Source organism: Macaca thibetana, chromosome 7 (genome assembly GCF_024542745.1).
Source record: "Macaca thibetana thibetana isolate TM-01 chromosome 7, ASM2454274v1, whole genome shotgun sequence".
Taxonomy (NCBI): Eukaryota; Metazoa; Chordata; class Mammalia; order Primates; family Cercopithecidae; genus Macaca; species Macaca thibetana.
This window is the reverse complement of record NC_065584.1, coordinates 27,833,310-27,854,523: the sequence shown is the minus strand read 5'-3', so window position 1 is coordinate 27,854,523 and position 21,214 is coordinate 27,833,310. Positions and strand designations below refer to the sequence as shown.

Genomic DNA, 21,214 nt, shown 5'->3' with positions numbered 1-21,214 from the left:
AAAGACAAAGTACAGAACCTAAACTGGACTTTTTAAATTCGCTCCTTAAAAGTGTGATAACTTGCCTTTCCAGAGCTTGTGGGAGCCCAATTATTGGCCCATGGGTTGTCCACTTTGTGATTTTGGTGTTAGGAAATGTTGGCTGATGGCTTCCTTAACCACTCAGCAGTTAACCAACAATAACTTGGAATATATCTAACAAGTGCAGCCTAATCTTAATTTTATTTGGAGTTGTCTCAGCTAAATAATGGAAAATTTGACAAACCTAATTATTGAATTATCTACTGTTAAATCTTCTGTGCCACTGAGTCCTCTGTTTAGTAAAATGATTAAAAACATTAACTATAGTGTATATAATTACTATTAACAACTATTATGCCAATATATATTGTTATTCCTGCCATAGATACTATGTCTCAGCATGAAGTTTATATTATTTTATTTTAACAGTTTTCTAATTGCTGCCACTTTTTTTGTCAGATTGCATATTTTGACCTACAACATTGATTTCATCTTAATGTCACCAGTGGGAATTAATTATCTGAGGCTTGGCATAATATTAATTAAATCCATATGTCACATCATGGTGTGGTATTCTTTTCTTTTCTCTTTTTTTTTTTTTTAAAGTCATGGTCTCCCTATGTTGCCAGGCTGGTCTCAAACTCATGAGATCAAGCAATCCTCCCTGGTTGGCCTCTCAAAGTGCTGGGATTACAGGTGTGAGCCACCAGGCCCAGCCCATTGTGCAGTGTTCTTACAAAAGTATTCTAACAATCCAAAATCAAGACTATTTCCAAAAGTGGCAGGCTTCATATAGAAACCAACATTCTGTTGCAATGAGACTGGGATGAGTAGGTTTAGACCAACATTGATATCAAAGGCCAGTTTCCCTTTAAATCAAAATCATATGTAAACTAGCATCTTGACATTCAAGATCCCACCAGGGGGATCTAGCTGGGAATGTCACCGTGCATGTCTTGAGAGAGTGCATTAGCTCACCTGCAGTAGGTTGAAAAATATCTTCCAAGGATAATTTCTTAAGCTGTATATTTTATCTTATTTGGAAAAAGGGTCTTTGTAAGTGTGATTAAGTTAAGGACCTTGAGATGAGGAAATAATCCTGGATTATCTGAGTGGGCCCTAAATATCCTCAAAAGTATCCTTATAAGAGTGAGGCAGAGGGAGCATTTTCCCTGCCACACACACACACACGAGAAGGTGATGGAGGCAGATACTGGAGTGAAGCAGCCACAAGCCAAGGAATGCTGACAACTGCTGGAACAGTCAAGAAACAGATTCTCTCTTAGGGCCTTCAGAGAGAATGCTGATGTCTTGGTTTCAGCTCAATGATACTAATTCCAAATTTCTAGCCTCCAGAACTATGAGACAATAAATGTGTCTGTTGTTGTTGTTGTTGTTGTTGAGACAGAGTTTCACTCTTGTCACCCAGGCTGGAGTACAGTGGTGCAATCTTGGCTCACTGCAACCTCCGCCTCCAGTCTTCAAGTGTTTCTCCTGCCTCAGCCTCCCAAGTAGCAGGGATTACAGGTGCTCACCACCACACCCAGCTGATTTTTGTATTTTTAATAGAGACAGCGTTTCACCATGTTTTCTAGGCTGATCTAGAACTTGTGACCCCGAGTGATCCATCCGCCTTGGCCTCCCAAAATGCTGGGATTATGGACATGAGCCACCGTGCCCAGCCAGTGTGTTCATTTTAAGTCACTCACTTTGTGCTAATTTGTTATAGCAGCCATAGGAAACTAATACAATACTTGTGCCAACTTAAGTAACAGCACCGGCAAAAGTACATAAGGTAGAAATAAAGGTATTTTTAGAAAGTCTTATTACTATAACATACAGTGTAAATAAAAACAGATCTGAATATGCAAATTGAAGTTTCAAAATAAGTCTCCTGCCATCCCATTTCAAGGACACTGGAAATCTTAGGCTATTTTCTTTAGAAATTCTGAAACTATCATTGCCTGTGGGTTGGGTTGAAATGAAGGCACATGGGTGTTTCAGGGGTATGTTCTGTGACAAAGAGACAGAATAGAAAAATTCACAGTCATAGCCTGGAGCTAAGACAGTAATGTGAATACATAAAACAGGAAGGACAAGAATATAAAAGTGAAGTTGGGGACCTGAGAAAGTCAAGAAAATGATTGGAGAAATACAATTTGGGAGACCCCTTTAGAACCTAGCCCTCACCAGGCACGGTGGCTCATGCCTATAATCCCAGAATTTTGGGAGGCTGAGGCAGGCGGATCACCTGAGGTCAGGAGTTTGAGACCAGCCTGGCCAACATGGTGAAACCTGTCTCTACTAAAAGTACAAAAATTAGCCAGGCATGGTGGTGGGCACCTGTAACCCCAGCTACTCAGGAGGCTGAAGCAGGAGAATCACCGGAACCTGGGAGGCAGAGGTTGCAGTGAGCTGAGATCACGCCACTGCACTCCAGCCTGGGTGACAGAACGAGACTCTGTCTCAAAAAAAAAAAAAAAAAGAACCCAGGCCTCCAATGGTGCGATCAGGTGCCAGGTACTCTTGCCTACTGTGCTGACCATATGCTGTTGAGGGCACCATCAGCTACGGGTAAGGGCATTCGCATAGGGACAACCCCAACTCTATGTATCTTATGTTACTTATCACTACTTCCCAAATAAACCTGTTTCAAAGAATACCATCTTTAATTTCCTTCACAGGTACCTATCCTCCACTCCGCATCCTTTTCCATGCTATCATTTGGAGTGAAGGTCTGTTCATCCCTTTTTTAACCTGTCTTCTGTCTTGAGTTCCAATTTCCAGCTGCCCCTGAATACATCGAGAGGATGCTGGCTGCTGCCTCAGACCCACTGGATGAGACGGTCTCCTATTTTCTTTACTAAAACTGCTACCGTTCCTTTTCCTTGTTTGAGTTAGTGTATCACTGTCCTCTAGCCCCTGAGCTGAAACCTTGGAATCATCTTTCACTCCTCCCTCCCCCTTTATATTCAGTCAACTGACAGTACCAATACTTCTTCTCTTCTCCTTTTATTTCTTTTGCCACTGTCCTACTTTGGGCGTTAATCTCTCTTCTGAAGTATAACAATAGTCTCCCAACTGGCCACTCTGCTTTAGCTGCTCCACGGTCCAATCTCCCTTGTCACATGTGTTATCTTTCCCAAACACTGTCACAACTTGTCAGTCTACTGCAAAACTTCCCGTGACTCCTGGGGCCTGCAGGAGAGAGTCTCACGTTTCTGAGTCCGCCTCCCTGGCTCTTCACAATGCAGCCTGAGCCCATCTTTTCAACCGTCTCTCTGGATACATACCAACACTTGCCCTTTGTCTCAATGAATGTGCCTGCCACTTTTGTATCTCCTTGCCTTCACTCATATTGTGGTTTAAATACGTAGTTGTCTTCTCCACCCTGACAACAGATATATCTATCGTCCATCAGCCCAATTTACAACTTTTTCATCTCTTTTGATTTCTACACTCTGCTAATGACACTTATTAACTACTGCCTTTCCACTGGACTTTGCATTTATTTATTTATTTATTCATTTTTTATTTTTTTTTTTTTGAGACAGAGTCTTGCTCTGTCGCCCAGGCTGGGGTGCAGTGGCCAGATCTCAGCTCACTGCAAGCTCCGCCTCCCGGGTTTAGACCATTCTCCTGCCTCAGCCTCCCGAGTAGCTGGGACTACAGGCGCCCGCCACCTCGCCCGGCTAGTTTTTTGTATTTTTTAGGAGAGACGGGGGTTTCACCGTGTTAGCCAGGATGGTCTCGATCTCCTGACCTCGTGATCCGCCCGTCTCGGCCTCCCAAAGTGCTGGGATTACAGGCTTGAGCCACCGCGCCCGGCCTGCATTTAGTTCTATATGTATATATATACACCTTACTTCTGCTTTTAAACATAGATCATTATTTCCATGTCTATCTTCCTCTTTCTCCAACACTAGATTACACATTTCTAGAGGCTGAAGCTCATGTTTCCATCCATTAAGACCAAGCTTAAATGTCACCTCATCCATACTGACTAATGCTTTTTCTTTTTATCTCAGTTCTAAAACATTATTAATGTACATCACATAATTTAACACCATTTTGAAAATTAGTTCTTGTTCCAGTATCTTATCTCCTAAATTAGACTGGAACCCTCTCAAGGTTACAGAGCATCCACTATATTCAATTCTTATATATGCCTCAATAGATGGCACTTTGTTGGATGATTTAATTGACATATCTTCTTAAAAAATAAAAATATCTGGCTCTTCCAGTAATTAGCTTTGTGGCCTGAGGCAAGTCACTTATCCTCCAGGACATTTAGTTTACTACATGGTGAAATAAATGATACCTTCATTCCTTAAATATATAGATCCAGTGACATGTTGCTTTGAATCACAGAATTTGGTTTCATGCTAAATCTCAGACCAAAAATAGAGCACAAACAATTCAGAATCAGCAGCATGCTTTCTGGAAGCAATATGAAGGGTGTTATTTAATAGGATTCAGCATTATTCTAATTTCCTCTTAAAGTTTCAAAAAATATATCTGACATTTGTCCTGTCATTGTAAGTTACAATACATGTGTGTGTGTGTACATTTTTTTTTTTTTTTTTTGAGACTGTCTTGCTCTGTCACCAGGCTAGAGTGCAGATGCATGATCTTGGCTTACTGCAACCTCCACCCACCAGGTTCAAGTGATTCTCATGCCTCAGCTTCCCAAGTAGCTGGGATTACAGGTGTGCACCACCACACTCAGCTAAGTTTTTGTATTTTTAGTAGAGATGGGGTTTTGTTATGTTGGCCAGGCTGGTCTCAAACTCCTGGCCTCAAGTGATCTGCCCACCTCAGTCTCCCACGGTACTGGTATTACAAGTGTGAGCCACCATACCTGGTCAAAATATGTATATATTATACACACACACACACAGAGTATGTATACGTATATATCTGTATATAGGTAAGTGTGCATATATGTATACACAGACATATACATACACAACATATACATATAGACTTGTTGTCTAGACATTATAAGAGTATTGCACTAATGTTTCTATAAAACACCAGTTCACAGGCTTCTCTCTTCTAACAATATCTTTATACATATTTGTCGGCCACTATTTACCTTAAAATGAAACAGAGGGGAACCTAATATATAATTGTGGTCACTGTGCTTTGTTCTATTTTGTTTATCCCTTTGCAGTATCGTGTGGCAGACAGAAAAATATATGAAATTAATTCTTTTGGTTTAGAATGACATTACCGTCATCGTTAGAACAAGGGATTACATGATACACTACCCTCTAAACTCAAATTTTCTGAGCATTTTAACTATTAAATAGCAATAACAGAAAGCATTCTAAATCTTTCAGAGTTTTTCATGATAATGTACCTCTTGTTAATTGAATTGAGAGATGATTGCCCTATGATTACCTGGATTCATTTGCTGCATAATTTACCATAATGATAATTAACTCCTTGTACTGAATGAGATAAGATGTGTGTTAGACACCCCCCCTCCCTTCTTGCCTTTCCTTCTTTCCCTCCCTCCTATTTTAGTGTTTAAGCATTTACACACAATTTGAGACTTGTTACAGAATCTCTCCACCTATATTATCATGTCAATCCAAGTATTTCTAAAGAAACGTAGAAGTTGGGCCATGTTTTTAAAATTTCTAGCTAATTGCCTGCTACTTGGCTTATTGTTGTGATCTAATTATGTTCTGGTTTTTGAAAAAAGGGCTATTGCCTGGCCCACTGTATGACTTTTGATTTATCTATTCTCACCTCTCCCTAAATTGCCCGTAGTTCACAATATAGCAGAGCCTATATTACCACAATTTCTTCTACACTGAAATTAGACAATTATGATGTTAGTAGATTATTAAACTAACGTATGCCTTATAAATACTTCTTAATTCTAGGATAAGGGAGAAGGAAGTATACTGTAATTCCCAATATGTAAATGCCTTCACACATTTGATAGTTGATGGTTCCATTTTTTAGATGAAAAAACTAAAGCACAAAGAAGATAAACAGTATTTTGTTCTGCCCTATAGTAATCAGGCAAATATTTATGGGTAAAATATTTATGGGTATGATTCTGGGTTGCCTCAAAATTTTCAGGGTCAGGGTAGACAGGCAGTTGGAGGTATGAGATAATGTTAGCCATGAATTGTGGCTGTTTTTGTGGCACCTGGGTGATGAGTCCATGGAAGTTCATCACGTGATTTTGTTTACTTTTGTATGTTTCATATTTTCTATAATAAAGGTATTTTAAAGGAATATATTTAGGTATCCACAGTGTGTGACACCTGTCAAGGAACACATGCTGGAGGACTGGCTCTGCCAGTAACATAGGCTACGTGACTTTAGGTGGGTCACAACTTCCTAGACTTCATTTTCCCCTCATTAAAATCAAAGTATTAGAAGAGATAGTGGTTCCCAAGGAGGTGGAATTGCTTAGGAAACTGTCTAAAATTTCGCTGATAACTCAGAAATCTATTTGGATTTAGAAGCTGGAGGGGAATGTGTATTTCAAAATAACTTCTCAAGTAACTGTACTGTGACCATTCCTTACACACAAACTTGGGCTAACGATGAGAATGACTTAACTCCCTACCCCACAACACTTTAATAGGTTTTAGGATGGGTTCTGAGAATAAAGATTTTTAAAACGTTCCTCAAGTGATTCTAATCGGTGGTCCACATGCCACACTTTGAGAAACACTTTTTTTTTTTTTTTTTAAGCTCATCTCAGGGACCCTTCCAATTCTGACACCTCATGATATTACATGAGCACTCTTGGTTCTCTGCTTCAATTATGTACTATTCCATGAGCAACTGGAGATTTAGTTACAGGCGTATACAGGTGTAAAGGAGTCAAGAAAATGATGCTAAGTTTCTTGCACTGAGTGAGGAAGCAAGGTAGAAGCAGACTCTGGCTTAATTGGAATTCATGTTTGTGGCCTCTGGGCCCTTACTAGGAAAAATATTCAATATATATGTAAGCATATTCATAATACACATATCTCACCAGCATTCTTTTTGGGAAAAGAGAATTTCCAAATTAAATTTAAGCTATCAATTTTATACTGACTAAAATGAATACATTATTTTAGTATATTGTTTCCTCTTGCTTCCTAATACTTACATTCTATAGTGTTTCATTCTTTATGCTAATCCTAATGCATAGATTGGTAAATTGAGATTAATGAGATTCTTCCTTTACTACCACCTGTTTTAACCAAATGCCTACATGCTGCATGAGCAGGAAATGAGGTGACTACCGTTGCTGGCCACAGAGCTTCATTACATCATGAATAAGGGTTAGATGTGAATGTCAGAAAAAATGTTATGATGAATTTCTGCCTCCAACAAGGAACTACAAATATGGGTAACAAAAATTCTACTAGTAGCCGCAAATACATTTTTTGGAAGGAGACAATATAAGTAAAGCTGAAAAGCAGTCAGTGCTTTAATGTGTCATCCTCTTCTTTGCCTTTCTATCCACTTAGACGTTTCCTACACCCCCGCAAAAAAAATGAAGTTATGTCACATCACACTTGTGACTCCCACTGACGTACAGTGTGAGCCACACAGATAGAGGCACAGGTAAATGCCTCAAACCTAGTTATTATATTTGAAGGAATTTCTGATTCAGTAGTGTTTCTGTACTTGTTACCAACATCAACGCTTGCTTCTAGGAAGATAGGATGGTAAATTCGTACCAATGGAATTGCAAAGTTCACAGTATGCTTTAAGGAGTCCCTTTCCCCATAAACACAGCTCTTGTGATAGCTTTGCAGATTTTGTTTCTGCATTTACTGTAGATAAGTTGAACAATCCTAAATCCTGAGTTCTAACTAGTGATAGAGCACATTATATTGTTAAGAATAATGGATGTTGGAGAAAGTCAGGACAGAAGTAGGTATGAGGTGTCCCTGGTATGTGGCCAAGAGGAACCACAGTCCTGAAGTATCTGGAATAGTCCGGACATCCTCAAGTGGACCCAAATCAGGCCTATCAGGAGCCAATAGAAAAACTTGCTAGGGCAAGGTCAGAAGATAAATGTATTAGCCAGGACCAGTTTAAGTCAAAAGTTGAATATAAGTCATATCTTAAAAAAAAAAAAAAAAAAGCAAGTAGAAAGGCATATTATTTTTAGCTAACTCTACAAAAAGTACAGAGCTAAAAGAAAAACAATGATGCAGAACCAGGGGAGAAATTAAGGAGCAAACATTCCAAAAATAGAATGAGTTGTACACTTGGTTAATTTCATTGCTCAGTGATGCTTCCATAGACCAGATTCTTCTCTCTGTCATCGTCAGAAATAGGCTCTAGGGATGCTCTTAGATAGGCTATTCTGTATGCAAGACCTTCTGTAGCCGTTCTAGATGCCAGATCCTGAAATGACAACATCCAGTAGACAACAATAGCTCTTCTTCTATGTCATTTCCTTAGATGTGAAGAAACCATTTCCAGCAAACTCCCCTCATGTCCACAACACCTCATTAATCAGGATTAAATCATATGTTCATTTCTAAACCAATAAGAGAAAAAGAAGTATCGTGCCTATATTATACTGAAATGGAATTGATTTTGGAGAGTCAAAAACAAATCCAAACCAGCAGCAGAGCCTGGGGAGAATCCACATCTCCTTCTCAATCCCAGAACAACAGTCTTGGAAGCTGCTTTTGTCATCCTCATCACAGACCTGCAGAAACGCAGGTTAGGTAAGAGTGGAGCTGGAAATGGAGCTAGGTCCAATCTCAAAATACATACTTTTTCAATCATACTAACTCATCATGTTAGCAGTAAGTTAAAGAATCTTGAATCATATGATCCACTGTAGTTTCCTTTTCTTGCCTTATTCCCAGGAGTTTTGTTTTTATTTGTTCTTGTCCTTGGAGGGAACAAAAGACAGCTGGTAGCTGTCCCCTGTTTGGTTTTGCATCATCTTCTACTGCTCTCTTACTCCTTTACTTTGTGGTCATTTGTTTACAGCTATTTAGACAGTTATTTCTTAAGGAACCCCTAAAACTATTTAGACAGTTACTTCTTAAAGAACCCCTGGAAACTACCATATGTTCCTCTAGAAAGGATAAAGATTTGTTGAAGCAAACTTCCCCTGACACTTTACCTAGAGCAAGGCTGAAACAAAAGCTACCTACACCTGTATTTTCCTTCTCTTATCCCTCAAGTACACAATAGGGCATCTGGCTCTCAGCAGTTGATGCCAAGGTCTACTAGGGAAGAAATGAGACTTCAGAACTCCCTACAAGCTGAAATGGAGTCAGAAAAGCTACATATATAAATGCTCAAACGGCAGGTAGTTTTGCAGAAACTGCAACGTGGAGGAACTGGGACACTGTTTTCTGGAGCACTTTGCCACTAGGATTTTACTTTCAGTGCAATGAGGGACCATTGAAGACTTTTAAACCAGACGGTGACATGATAGAATTTCATTTCTGAAAATTATGGTGGCTGTTGGAAAAAAGTGGATTGGAAGAAACAAGAAAACGCTACGTTACTTCACAGCTTCTCTAGGAAAACAGTGCAGTGGGAGAACCCTGAACTCAGGAAATATGGTCCATTTCCTGCACTGTGTTTCCCAATTCAAGATATTCTGCTGTGGAATTCTACAGCTCAAGAGCCCCTTCTGACTTACAAAGGACAAGGACTGATCTACTAAAGTCATGTAGTAAATGTGAAGAATTTGCCTAACTCAGCCAGTTGACATGTCAAAATCTAACCAACTTGTCTAATAATGTAACATATATTGTTAGTGATTTCAGGTTGTAAGAACCAGTTTTCTGAAAAACAAAAACAAAACCAAAGCACTCTAGAGGAAGTAATCATATGTTTTAATGTCATAAGTCACTGATTATATACTTAATAGTAAATGGTAGATAAGAACTTGGACCCTGGAGTCAAACTTAGGTGGCTCTGTCATGCCCTTGACGTGTGTCTTTTGGTGGGCTATTGAAACTCTGTCTTAGTTTCCTCATCTATAAAATAGAATGCTAATATCAACTTTATAGGGTTGTTGTGAACTCTAAATAAGAAAACAAATGGAAACCCAACACCACATGTTCTGACTCATAAGTGGGAGCTGAACAGTGAGAACACGTGGACGCAGGGAGGGAAATAACATGCATCAGGGCCTGTCAGGGGGACGAGGAGGGAGAATATCAAGATAAACAGTGGGGCTTAATACCTAGGTGATGGGTTGATAGGTGCAACAAATCACCATGGCACATGTTTACCTGTGTAACAAGCCTGCAAGTCCTGCACATGTATCCTGGAACTTAAGTAAAAAAAAAAAAAAAAGCTAAAAGCAAGTTTTACGCAAAAAATAAAATAAAATAAAATAAATTTAAAAACTAAAAAAGTGCCTCTTAAAGTTATAAGGGAGGGCACACAGTAAGCACTTAGTGTTGAGGTTGCTGTTTTTCTTAATAAACATATTTTTATCCAAGTTATTAAGCAGAAATATTGGACTAGAAAAGAGTAAAGTATAGATTATTAACGGTTGACAATGGAAGAGTAAAGAGGTAAAGATGTTCCATGGGGTTCCTTTGCCAAGCCATCCAGATACACCTCCATCCTCTTGGTCATTTCCCCTAATTCACAGTGTATTTATGATCCCCTTCTGACAACCCCCTGAAGAGTTGCTTGCGTCCTGCACAGTGCTGAGTTACAGGTGATGCATTAGAAGCTATATATATTCACTCTGTCTTCCCCGCATGTGCCTAGTAACTATGGCAGAGCTCAATAAAGAAGAGGCCAGTGGTGAATTTACTCATTTTTAAAAAAATGTCCTTGTTCTGTTCTGTGATTGTAATGGCTAGCACTGGTGCTCTTACCCTCTCTCTCTCCCCCTCTTTTGCCATAGAGCTATTGTCAAATGTAAAAATACACAGTGAATTGCGATGGTTTCTGGGACTGACAGAGAGAAGGAACCTGTTCTCCCATAAATGCTATCAACTGAAGGGTTTGCAAACATTGTGATTGTGGCAGATTGAAAAAAAAAAAAAAATCAACCAGGCTAAATTGAAAGGGAGGCACCAGAAAAGCTGGCGCAACCTTTCAGCTCCTGGTCCGGAAGAAACTGACGGTATTTGTTTTAATATTGTGAAGAGAAGGAAAATGTTTTACAGTAAGTCTATGGATCTGCTTTAGAGGCTTTTCTCTTGATCTAATTGAGCTGTTTGAAGTGTGCTTCAAAGTTCTCACCAAGCCTGTGTCAGCCACCTGCCTGCTACAAGCCGTGAGAAGTTAATCATCTTGGGCATTGTTAGGGGGAGATTGTCAGGTATCTGATGACTTTCCATTCTGAACAAGGGTGTACGGATATGGAAAATGTGTGGCTTACATTTGTCTTTGGGGTGTGGGGCTGCTTGACTATGCATGAGAGCACACCCACACCTCCATCCAGATAGTGCCTGCTCACAGTGGCAGCGCTAGGTAATTCATGTCAAACAGGCAGATAATCCAAAAAGCAACTAAATATCCACCTTGCTGTCTTCTGCTTCCAAGCTTCAGTGTTGTTTTTTTGTAGTGACAGGGTATTACTATGTTGCCCAGGCTTGTCTCAAACTCCTGGGCTCAAGTGATCTTCCTGCTTTAGCCTCCCCAAAATCTGGGATTCTAGGAGTGAGCCACCGTGCAGTGCCTGGTTTTTTAACACGTTATTCCCTTGCCTGAAACAACCTTGCCATTTACCATCAACACTGGCTTCATCTTCCAACCCCTTTGCCTGTTGCCTCACATTAGATGTCACCAGTCTGGGAAGCCTCTCTCACCCCTCACCACATTGAGGTGAGGGGTACCTCCTATTCTCTCCTTGTTCCTTGATTTCCCATTCAAAGCACTTCATGCACCAAACATTTTTTATTGCATGTCTGAATATATTCCCTAGTAGTCAACATTCTTTGAGGTTGCATGATTTTAATAACAGAATTTAAAGCAATCTCTTGTGTATTGCAGATTGACAATAAATTAGCTATGAAAACAAATGAATGACTATGGTTTTGGGAGAAAGGCACTGTCAGAGCAACCAGAATTCTAACTCATGACTTGTGGACTGTCAAGAATCACTTACTTTCAGTTAATTTTGATGACTCCAATTTTACGCTTTTGAGTTTGCATGTCTCATGATTTGTCCTTAATAGACTGCAGAAGTCCTAGCCCTTATAATTGACCAGCACCTGGTAGGGGAAGGGCAGCAGAGAAGGGCTGGATTAGAACCAGCTCAGATGCTTCTATTCTGATTAGTACTTAGGGTTCGTTGGAGAGTAAGAATAGGGACTCGGCCTAGTTGGAGGAAAGCCTGCATTGTGGTAAGTCTGAGTGACAAACCAGGGAGAAGTAATAAGACAATTTATTTCCATTTTTTTTTAATCCTACACCTGAAATGTAAACAAGGGCACATTAAATTTTTACTGGTTAGCATTTTTTAAGTAATTATATACTCAGCTATGTCCTTGTACTTGCAGTCTTACCAATGTAGACTCTGTTATGGAAGTAGCCCGTGCCACTGCTGCCTTTAGATCTGAATCTCTTTTTGCCCTTGTCCCACTTGTGAGTTTAGACTTTCAGCAAGTTGTCTTTATGATTCTGTATTCTATGGTATACTTTGCGAATTCGTCTGTAATCAAATCTGTTTCATGAAGGTCACAAAAGCTAAGTGAACATGAGACCTGAGAGTAGAACCTGGTGGTCCTGATTTTCCTACCCATTAAGAAACAGCCTCCCTACCCCATCATGGCAGGTTATAGTATTTCATGCCATCTCGTCTTATTGATTGAGTCATACATCTCTCATTCTGCAAAGTCAGGGTCCTAAAGTACTTGTGTGGAGTTGCAAGGACTCTTCTTCATTAGCCATCTTTGACTTTGTCATTGATATTATTTTCTACTTCTGTTTCTGATAATTAAAACCCCTCAAAAAGTAAAATGTCAGGGTGACCAGAGAGAACCTTAGATAGGACAGCAAATCTCTTGCTTCTAGAGAAAGGTATGAAAATAGACTGTGCTTATTCTGGGTCTGATGGTATGCTCTCTGAATTGAACCTTACCTTTTACCATGAAATTTCTAATTGAGTTGCCTAAGCCTGCCCACCTGTCATTCTCATATGCCTAACACAATGTGAGATTTTATACATACAGTCCTCTGTATATATATTCACAGGTTCCCCATCCGCAGATTCAACCCACCATGGATTCAAAAAGCAAAGCAAACGAACAAAATAACAACCACCATAATACAAATTTTAAAACACAGTATAATACGCATTTACATAGATTTTACATTGTTTCACATAGCATAACTAATCTAGAGATGATTTAAAGTACATGAGAGGATGTGTATAGGTTTATATCATATAAATGAGAAATTGGTCATCTTGACTTTGAACCACTTACAAAAAGTTTTTTTCTACATCTGAAGAGTGATTATTTTGCTTTTAGAGAGTGTTTTAAACCATTCTCACACTTCTATAAAGAAACACCAGAGACTGGGTAATTTATAAAGGAAAAAGGCATAATTGACTCACAGTTCTGCATGGCTAGGGAGGCCTCAGGCAACTTAGAATTATGGCGGAAGATGAAGGTAGGGCAAAGACCTTCTTCACATGGCAGCTTCAAGAAGGGAAGAGCAGAGTGAAGGGGGAAGATCCCCTTATAAAACCATCAGATCTTGTGAGAACTCACTCAGTACAACAAGAACAGCATGAGGGAACCATTCCATGATCCAGTCACCTCCTGAGAGGTCCCTCCCACAACACACAGGGATTACAATTCAAATTATAATTCAAGATGAGATTTGGGTAGGGACACAGAGCCAGAACACATCAGAATGGATCTTTCTTCCTGGAGCCAGTTGAAACATTTGAATAAAATATCAGTTTATAAATATATGTAAAAATATGTTTTACAATTTGTATATTTTGTTGTATTATTTATATTTTTGTTTTTTGAATCTATGGTTTATATTAATATCATTCTTGCTCTCTCTACATCTGTCTGTATCTACATATGTATATTTGTTTTTTTCTTAGAACATAACCTAGATTCCTCTACAGTGTAAGTCCTTTGCTTTCTGGTTTTCTGGCTAATAAAAGGTTCTTATTTCTATCTTGGTCTAGAAATACCCCCCTTCCATTTTTTATGAAGAAAAAATACTGAAGATTTTTTTTTTTTTTTTTTTGCTAGAAGTAGTTTACTGTCTTTCTCTACAACTCATTCTAATTTTTTTCTTTTAGACTTTCTACCATTCTTACTGTCTTCCAGCAATGTCTCTATGATCATAGATAGATAAACTGCAGCCACACTTAGCCAGGATCATTTACATTTACCTGTATGGCTCTGTGTATCTTGCTTTTTATGCTAGGCAGGTTACTGAATAGTTAGATAGGAATTGAATTCTTGGAAATCAAGCCATTGTTCAAAGATTAGGAAGAACTTAACCATTTTAATGAACTTTATTATAAACCTTTTTTCTAAGCAAATAATCACCCCTTACTTTATCTTATCTCCTATGCAAATCCTGATTTTCACATTTAAGCTTTACTTAACACAGTGCCAATTTGTATAGTTATCTTTAAATAATGGTCAGTCCCCAAACTTATAATTGGAAAGCAAGTAATTTTCATTTACTTTCTGGATTCTACCTCCGGAAAATCTCTTATCTCTATCTTTATTTTGGTAATTCTCTTGTAGGGACTTTAATAGCCCCTGGAAAATCATCATACCTCTGCTTCAATCTGAAAACATAACTGGCAGGCATGAGCCCAGAACATATACTAGGGAACAAAGTACCCAGAGCCAAGTTAAATGAACTGTTGATGACTTTTCTGAAAATCATAGTAAACCATGATTTCCTCACAAAATATAGAAGCATCTGATTTTTGGCATTTAATTCTCAAACATACTCAGATATACTTTCTTCCTCTCCCACTCTGGGTTTATATCATCATATAAATGAGAAATGGGTCATCTTGCCTTTGAGTCATTTATGAAAAGTTTTTCTTTTCTAGTTCTGAAGAGTGATTATTTTGCTTTTAGAGAGATCTTTCTTTCTGTGGCCAGTTGAAACATCTGAATAAAATAAATAACAATTGAATGTGGATATGAAACTTAACTTGTCTTTTTACCATTAAATATATATTTGAAAAATGTGCTCCTTTTATAGATTTTCAGCATGTACCGATTCCAACCAGAAAACTAAATATTAATATTCTGCCCCAAAGTGCTGTTTTCCAGCCTCTGCCAAAGCAGAAAATGCCAATAACAGGGAGTTTCCAATCTAACTTTCTAATACCAGTGAACTTATCCATTTCAAAAAGCATCCAGTCAAAGTGGTCCCAATAAGAGAATACTTTGCCTAGAGAATTTTGGGCTTGAGTTATCCATCTCTGTAACTGAAATCTGCAAGCCCACTCACCCAGGAGATCTGAGAATGAAATTAAATATAAAAATTAGCTTTACTACTGGGAACCTGAAAGTTCAGCTAGTGGGGGAAGGAAAGCGAAGAACAGAATGTTTTCCAACAATCTTTGCTTTTGTGAGTGGTCAGCAGATGTTTTGTGCCTCTGCTGTATTCCTTGGCTAAGGGTTCACATGAAATGTACTCTCTGAAGGCTGTGGCCTTGTTGGAATGCCAAATTAGTCGTTGTTCCTCATGCTCTGAGGTCTAGCTTCACCTTCAGAACCAGGCGAGCTTGGTCCCCACAAAGTCCTACTGGTACTTAAGCCTCCCATTTCAAGAGGGCATTTGGGTTCACTACACCTCTCCAAGCCATCTGATTAATTGCAGCTGTGTGCAAATTAGTTTTCTTCAGGAGCTCTCTCCTGCTCTCAGATTAGTGACAACAACGTATTCAGATGGAAAGCAAATAATAGTAGTTGTAAAATGAGGACACAAAAGAGATGCAACATGTTTGCTCTTGATGGGTGCATTGATGTCAGGGCAACTAGGGGGAAATAAGACCACCTTGGTACTGTTATCATTGTCCTGATGATGGTCCCGTCTTGTAGAAAAGTCCAAACAGAAGCAGGGGCATTGTCTAATCATTGATGGTTTTCGTGATATTATTGAGAAGAACAAGCAAAATTAATGGTGATATTATATCTGGTGAAAAGATTATAAATTCTCCCTGCAGTTTTAATTAGCCCTGCTCTTTTTCTCCTCCTGTTTTAATCCAAAGCATATGTGTATGTTTGTATCAGCAATTTTAAAATTCTATGAAGCGTTTGGTATCATCCATCTAGTTTCAAAACAGGTACAGCATGATGCAGTGGGAAGAATGCTAGCCTTGAAGTTAGGACTCCTGAGTTCCTGCCTAGGTCTGCCACTAAGCTGTAGTATGACCTGTGACATGACCTTTCAGGACCTTGGTTTCTTCTTATGTGAGATGAAGGATTAAAATTCAACAGTTTATTAAATCACTCCCAACTTTTAAGATACTCTTAATTTTAGGATCCCACGGAGAGGCCTATCATGCGCGAGACCATCCTATCATCAAAAGGTGAATATCAGGTGAAAGCAAAACAAGCCACATTAATTTTTTTCTGTTGTCAGCTTACAAAGCTATTTTAAGCCTTTGGACAATAAGAAATATACTTTCATTTCCCTCCATTAAATATACATTATCCATTAAAGTAGAGCATGTTGTGAACTGACCTTAAGGGAATTTGCTAGTTTTTTTGTTTATTTTTGTTTTTTACAGGAAACTAAGTCCTATGGAACAAAATAGAATTACCTTCATGGAGCAAGGTTAACAAATTGTCTTCATTTTTGGTCAACAGGTTGATTTCTAATTCCCTCTTATTCCCTTTATATGTATTTTTGGCTCCCTGTATTTGTTTTGTGTTGCTATAAAGAAACATGTGAGACTAATGTATAAAGAAAAAGAGCTTATTGGGGCTCATAGTTTTGCAGGCTGTGCAAGAAGCATAGCACCAGCATCTCCTTCTGATGAAGCCCTAAGAAGCTTTCACTCAGAAGGGGAAGGAGAGCTGTGTGTAGAGATCTCATGGAGAGAAAGGGAGAGCAAGAGAAAGGATAGGAGGTTCAGGCTGTTTTTAACAATCAGATCTCATGAAAATAAAAGAACTCACTCATTACCTCGAGGAAGGCACCAAGCCGTTCATGAGGGATCTGCCCCATGACCAAACACCTCCCACGAGGCCCTACCTCCAATATTGGGGATCACATTTCAACATGAGATCTGGAGGGGACAAATATTTAAACCATTAAATTCCTAAAGGACAAAAAAGGGTGAAATACACACGAGTACTATATCTCCAAACAAATGCCCAGTTAGGTACAGGACGTGTTCAACGGTGTCAGAAATCCAAAGAGAACCAGAGATAGTGTGGCTCAGTAGAAAGTAAACGGATTATACACACTCAGCATTGCAAGAAACCTTAACGGGACTGTCGTCCAACCAGACCAGGCATTATTCAAAACACTTTTTACCTCCCAAGGTTTGGCTTTCTAGCATGAGATGCCAAGTTACAACTGCCCAGAGAAGTCATTTAAACTGCAAGAGACTCAGCTTTCTCATCCTTGGAAGAGAGAAATTGGACAAAATTATCTTTAATTTTTTTTGCCTTAATATCCTCTTATTCTACTAAACATTTTCAGTATTACAGAAATCTGCTCTTGGAGGAAAAGACATTGCAGGGGGTGGGAGACAACGTTGGTGATACAGTAATAAGAGTTTTTTAGATAGTGGCAAGATCAAATGTTTTGAGGTATGGCAAAACCATCTAGTAGTTTCACTTCTCCCTGACAGTAAGAAGTTAAGGAGGCCGATTTTCTTTTCAAGTCAGAACTTCTTGTTATAACTGGGTAGTAAACATACTTTTTAATAAGAAGTGGCTAAGGCTTAAGAAGACCAACTGCTGATACCCAGAAATAGCCAAAGAATACTTCTTTATTACTGACAGTGCACACTTTGATAGACCTGTCTTTTACTATTGATAGTATTCTTTCTCTGCTGTTTTTACAAGGAAAAAAAAGCCCAATGAAATGTAAACCTTGTTTTCTTCAATTATTTGTCCTAGGAGTATTCAGAGTAAATAAAAAAAAAATACCTTACATACACTCTATAAAATCTTTTATTTAGAGCAATTTAAAAAAGCTATCTTCTTTCAGTCTTATTAAGGAGAGCAAATTCCTCCTAGAAGTCTTATTTCTACTTCTAATGACAATTGCTGTATTATGTGACATTCAAAGGAAAAACCTGAAGTCATATTTCTAGCATTTAATTTCAGAAATAATTTAGACTGTTACTTCAAAGCAAATATCTGCTATTCCTGACATAAAGTTTTAACCCAAGCTTGGTAATAAAGTTATCATAAGAATAATATGGATTATTCTCAGGATGGAATAGAATGTCTTGATTAGGAAGAAACACATATAAAAAATTCATTTCATGGAAGAAAATCTGTGCTGTTTATCTGGCAATGGGAAGTCAGATCAAAATATATTTATATGACATTTTAATGGGGTCACGTGAGAAGAAAAGATCTGTCTGTATGAATATTTTTAGCTTCTGAATTTGACATAAGAATAGGATCAGGAAAATGAATTCTGTGTTACATGACTAAGATGCATATTAGAACTCAGGCAAGATGATTCCTGTAGTTGGTCTACTGGGAAATTACCCTCTGCCTACAGCTTTCAAATAAATATATATGTATGTATGTATGTGTGTGTGCATATATGTGTGTGTGTATATATATGTGTGAAATTTACACATACGCGCACACACACACACAATGTGTGTGTAAATTTTCAACTAAGTACATCAGCACATAAAATACACTTGTCCAAGGTAAAAAAGACAAACAGTTATTAATAGGGCAAAAATAAAGTGGGGTTATACCCAACCATGGCATAATACTTCTCATTAGAAAGAAGCACGGTGAGCTAATTAAGACCCAGTGATAGTTAGAAAGTCTGAGAACATTTATCTCTAGAAATGGAGTGGTAACTAACCAAAACAAGGACCCAGAACCTCCTAATACAAATATCAGTTATATTCCCAGAGATTTAAAAATATAATAATTCTTATTTCTAATTCAACGGCCTAGAGTATAAGTTCGGATAACTTAACCTTTTTTTTTCTTTTAAGCCTCTCTGAGAAATAACACAGCTGTTTGGCCTGAGGTATTCTCTTTAAAGGAAAGAAGTTACAAAGACAAGAAGAAAAAAGTGGAAGAGAAAAATAAGGAGAAAAAATATTCAAACAGTGCATGACTTAAAAAAACATTTCACAAACAGCAAGGGGAATCTTGAAACAAAATAGATTTGTTTTAAAATGCAAAGAGTGAGCCTTACCCGGAATCGCCCAGTTCTCTTTTGTTGGTTGAGTTCGCTTCCTCCCATTTCTGCTAACTTTGACCAGCTGCTAACAAGCAAAAGAGCTTCATAGAGGTCATCGACACATGTTCTCTTCTGGGTTATCGCAAGGCTGACAAAGTGCACCTACCACAAATTAGAAGAGCACAAAGATTTCTGTGGGTATGCCTGCAAAACTCTGACTGGCTGCCAGGCAGCACCTCAGCTCAATAGCCTTGGGTTTACATGTGCCTGACCCCACTGCCCATGGTCACTGAGGGTGGCCCGAGGATGGATTCACTTCATAACCCTTCTCCATAATTATGTGAATAATAAATGAGCTCTATCCAATAGAGAAATAGAACACATTTTAATACTTTGCTAAGTGATGATGAGGAAGGGGACAGAGGAGTTGAGATGGCTGAGAGAGAACCTGACCTCTGGAGATGTAATAAAACAGTGACAGATAATGCAAAAAGAGATTTAATATATTTTTATATATTTAATATTTGTCTTCTGTTGCTGACTTTAGCTTTTGAGTCAATAGTAACTAGGAAGCATTTTGTCATCAGATGGCTCCTCTTCCTCTGGTTTTCTGTATTATATCATCTGATAAGGAAGCAGTGAACTTAAAGCTCAGTTCAACACAATGATCCTTCATCATAGCTGGGTGTGAAGAATGTTGTTCCCTCAAATATGACACAAATTGTTTGGCCAATAGAGAAGAGAACTGCATTCTATCTTTTCCAAACATCTGTTGTACTCTGAAACCTTTCTCCTTAGACCATGGCTGTCTGACCAACAGTAAGTGGATTTCTTTTAAATCTTATCTTCTATAGAACTGGATCTCATCCTGGCCAACATGGTGAACTCAGTCTCTACTAAAAATACAAAAATTAGCCGGGAGTGGTGGCGGGTGCCTGTAGTCTCAGCTACTTGGGAGGCTGAGGCAGGAGAATGGTGTAAACCCAGGAGGCGGAGCATGCAGTGAGTCAAGATGGCACCACTGCACTCCAGCCTGGCAACCGAGCGAGACTCTGTCCCCCCAAAAAAAAGAAAAAAGAAAAATAGATCTCACTAGAAGTATTCTCAATTCAGCAATAGTGTCCAGTTTTGAATCAAATATTTTATATTTTGATTATGTGTATTAAGAAGCTAAATCTACTCATATACAAAAGGAAAATCTTTAACTTTTCATGTGTTCTGGGTAAAGGCCAGAATTAAAAGGAAGAGGACGGCTTATCTATCAAACTTTTTTGTGCTTTGAAGCCATAAACTTGAGAGAAAGTTTAGCTTATTCCTGACCCTGCACCCAATAAGCATTTACTTGTAGCAGTCACTCTTGGGTGACTATAAATTCACGAAGTCAAGAATTTGCATCCTGAATTAATTTGTGCAAGATGTCTAGGGGAATGCTGATTTTATATTGGAAACAAGGTTAGGGGGAAGCTTCAAAACTGCCTTTAAGGAGTTCTGTATCTCAGCATATTATAATTCTTACTTCTACCATTCTCCGGAGGAATCAGTCTGAGTGACTTCATCAGACAATATTAGAAAAATTGCTAGCACTACGAAATCAACCAGGTCGTGGCAGTATATTCCTTGTAAGAAAATTAGTGCATTAACTCTTTCCAATAAGTGATTGAATTAGTTTTGCACATAATCTAATTTGTGCAATGCTGCACTCACATGTTCGAGTAGTTAGAAAGTGTGTCGAAGCAGATGTTGAACTGAAGAAAGAAGGTGAAGGTATTATAAAACGGCTAATCTGTGGGTATGACCCAAAGCTTTCAGAAATTTCCTGGCTTCACTTCTTTTTTTCAATTTAATGATTTTTCTTTTCTTAAAGGCAAAATTGCCAATGAGT

The 21,214-nt window shown here is 38.5% G+C and overlaps 1 protein-coding gene and 1 long non-coding RNA gene across 12 annotated transcripts in view; one reads left to right on the top strand and one right to left on the bottom strand.

Moving 5' to 3' along the window:
- Nucleotides 1-19,458, bottom strand: part of LOC126959594 (uncharacterized) — a 92,280-nt gene extending 72,822 nt beyond the window's left edge. For both annotated transcript variants that reach the window (XR_007727572.1, XR_007727573.1), the window contains exon 1: nucleotides 19,348-19,458. This is a non-coding gene — a long non-coding RNA (uncharacterized LOC126959594). The remainder of the gene's footprint in view (nucleotides 1-19,347) is intronic.
- LOC126959504 (neurexin-3-beta) overlaps nucleotides 1-21,214 on the top strand; it is a 578,654-nt gene that overhangs the window by 458,126 nt on the left and 99,314 nt on the right. The window lies entirely within an intron of this gene.